This window comes from Ascidiella aspersa, chromosome 5 (genome assembly GCF_963924565.1).
Source record: "Ascidiella aspersa chromosome 5, kaAscAspe10.2, whole genome shotgun sequence".
Taxonomy (NCBI): domain Eukaryota; kingdom Metazoa; phylum Chordata; class Ascidiacea; order Phlebobranchia; family Ascidiidae; genus Ascidiella; species Ascidiella aspersa.
The window spans coordinates 14673201-14675700 of NC_139451.1; the positions used below are offsets into that span (position 1 = coordinate 14673201).

General features: G+C 60.9%; 2 non-coding genes and 1 pseudogene across 2 annotated transcripts in view; all 3 read left to right on the top strand.

Annotated features, from left to right (window-relative positions):
• LOC146144956 (small subunit ribosomal RNA) overlaps positions 1-883 on the top strand; it is a 1811-nt gene extending 928 nt beyond the window's left edge. Inside the window, exon 1 of the ribosomal RNA XR_014500702.1 lies at positions 1-883. This exon is cut by the window's left edge and continues 928 nt beyond it. This is a non-coding gene — a ribosomal RNA (small subunit ribosomal RNA).
• Positions 884-1130: 247 nt separating this feature from the next.
• Positions 1131-1284, top strand: LOC146144957 (5.8S ribosomal RNA). The gene has a single exon (XR_014499139.1). It is a non-coding gene; the product is annotated as a 5.8S ribosomal RNA (ribosomal RNA).
• A 248-nt stretch (positions 1285-1532) lies between these two features.
• The window catches only part of LOC146144958 (large subunit ribosomal RNA), a 3679-nt pseudogene continuing 2711 nt past the window's right edge, over positions 1533-2500 (top strand).

Consider the following 2500-nt stretch of genomic DNA (forward strand, 5'->3'; position numbering starts at 1 on the left):
CAAGACGAACGACTGCGAAAGCATTTGCCAAGAATGTTTTCTTTAATCAAGAGCGAAAGTCAGAGGTTCGAAGACGATCAGATACCGTCCTAGTTCTGACTATAAACGATGCCAACTAGCGATCGGGGGGCGTTAGTTTTACGACCTCTCCGGCAGCTTGCGGGAAACCAAAGTCTTTGGGTTCCGGGGGAAGTATGGTTGCAAAGCTGAAACTTAAAGGAATTGACGGAAGGGCACCACCAGGAGTGGAGCCTGCGGCTTAATTTGACTCAACACGGGAAATCTCACCCGGCCCGGACACAGTGAGGATTGACAGATTGAGAGCTCTTTCTTGATTCTGTGGGTGGTGGTGCATGGCCGTTCTTAGTTGGTGGAGCGATTTGTCTGGTTAATTCCGATAACGAACGAGACTCTGGCTTGCTAACTAGTTACGCGACCCAATCGGTCGGCGTCTAACTTCTTAGAGGGACTAGTGGCGTTTAGCCACACGAGATTGAGCAATAACAGGTCTGTGATGCCCTTAGATGTTCGGGGCCGCACGCGCGCTACACTGACCGGATCAGCATGTGCTCGCCTTGGCCGACAGGTCTGGGTAACCCGCTGAACCCCGGTCGTGCTAGGGATAGGGAATTGCAATTATTTCCCTTGAACGAGGAATTCCCAGTAAGCGCGAGTCATTAGCTCGCGTTGATTACGTCCCTGCCCTTTGTACACACCGCCCGTCGCTACTACCGATTGAATGGTTTAGTGAGGTCCTCCGATTGGACCTGGCGCGGCCGGCAACGGTCGAGCCGGCGTCCGAGAAGACGATCTAACTTGATCATTTAGAGGAAGTAAAAGTCGTAACAAGGTTTCCGTAGGTGAACCTGCGGAAGGATCATTAACGGTCTCGCAAACGCTTCGGCGAACGCGAAACTCGGACAAGCGAGAGAAAAAGTCTTTGCTACCCGGCGCCCGACCCGCGAGGAGCGGCGCGCCGGCCGGCGATTCGGTCACCCGGTAATGTTTGCGCGTCGAGTGCCGCGGTGCCGCGCGCTCCGGCTTCAAGCGTCGGCCTGGCCGACCGCTCGGCGCGGTCTATTTTGTCACCCTATAGTGCGAGGCACTGTGCGAGCGAAACAATCGTGGATGGCTCTTGGCGGTGGATCACTCGGCTCGTGAGTCGATGAAGGACGCAGCTAGCTGCGTGAATTAGTGTGAATTGCAGGACACATTGAGCATCGACGTTCTGAACGCAAATTGCGGCCTCGGGTCAATCCCGGGGCCGCGCCCGCCTCAGGGTCGCGTTGCAAACGTTCCGCGCGGGGATTTCTCCGCGCGGCTGCTGCGGCGTCGGACGCGCGAGCGCCCGTCCCGCTCAAGACAGCACGGCACGATGCGCGACGATCGCGACCAGAATCCCGCGCGGCGGCGGCGAGTCGACCTCGAAGAGGCCAACGGCTGGCGGCTCAAGGGCGGGAATCGAGGTGCGCGGCGGCGCGCGGCGCCGACGGCGAGCGCGGAACGGGAAGAATAGTCCCGGTCCTTACTTTCGGCCTGAGGTCGGACGAGGCTACCCGCTGAATTTAAGCATATTACTAAGCGGAGGAAAAGAAACTAACGAGGATTCCCTCAGTAACGGCGAGTGAAGCGGGATGTGCCCATCGCCGAATCCGCGCGCTTTTGGAGTGCGCGGAATTGTGGCGTACGGAATTCGTCACGGCGCGCTTCGCCGGTCGCCCGCGTCCTTCTGATCGAGGCCTTTTCCCAGAGCGGGTGTCAGGCCCATGGCGGCGACAGGCGGGCGCGCTACGGCGTCTTCCCAGAGTCGGGTTGTTTGGGAATGCAGCCCAAAGCGGGTGGTAAACTCCATCTAAGGCTAAATACGGTCACGAGACCGATAGCGAACAAGTACCGTGAGGGAAAGTTGAAAAGCACTTTGAAGAGAGAGTTAAAGAGTACGTGAAACCGTCGAGAGGCAAACGGGAGGGCCTGTCGGGTCGCCCGGTCGCTTTCAGCCGGCCCCCTGTCGGCGACGTTGTCGTGCGGACCCTCACGGGCCGCCGGCGGCGCCGCCCGATCGGGGACCAGCGCACTAGCGCCGGGCGAAGGCCGCGACCGTCTGGACGGCGGCGAGAAGGCCGCGCGCAAGGTAACCCGGCCTCGGTCGGGTACTATAGGCGCGCGTGTCCGTCGGCCCGCCGTTCGGGCGAGGAGAGATCGCCGCGTCTGCCCTTCGGGGCCGAGCGCCCGGTGCCGGCTGGGGCGTCGTGGGTCGGGGACTGTTCTCAGTGCCCAGCCTCTTCGTCTCGGTCGCGCTTCCGGTGTCGTTTCGCGAGGCGCACGGGGTCCGCGGCTGAAGTCAGCCACCTTCCCGACCCGTCTTGAAACACGGACCAAGGAGTCTAACGTGAGCGCGAGCCACGGGGCAGTACGAAACCCATGGGCGCAGTGAAAGTGAATGTCGGCGCGGTCCGGCGGAGGTGAGACGTCGTCGTTCGCGGCGGCCGCATCACCGGCC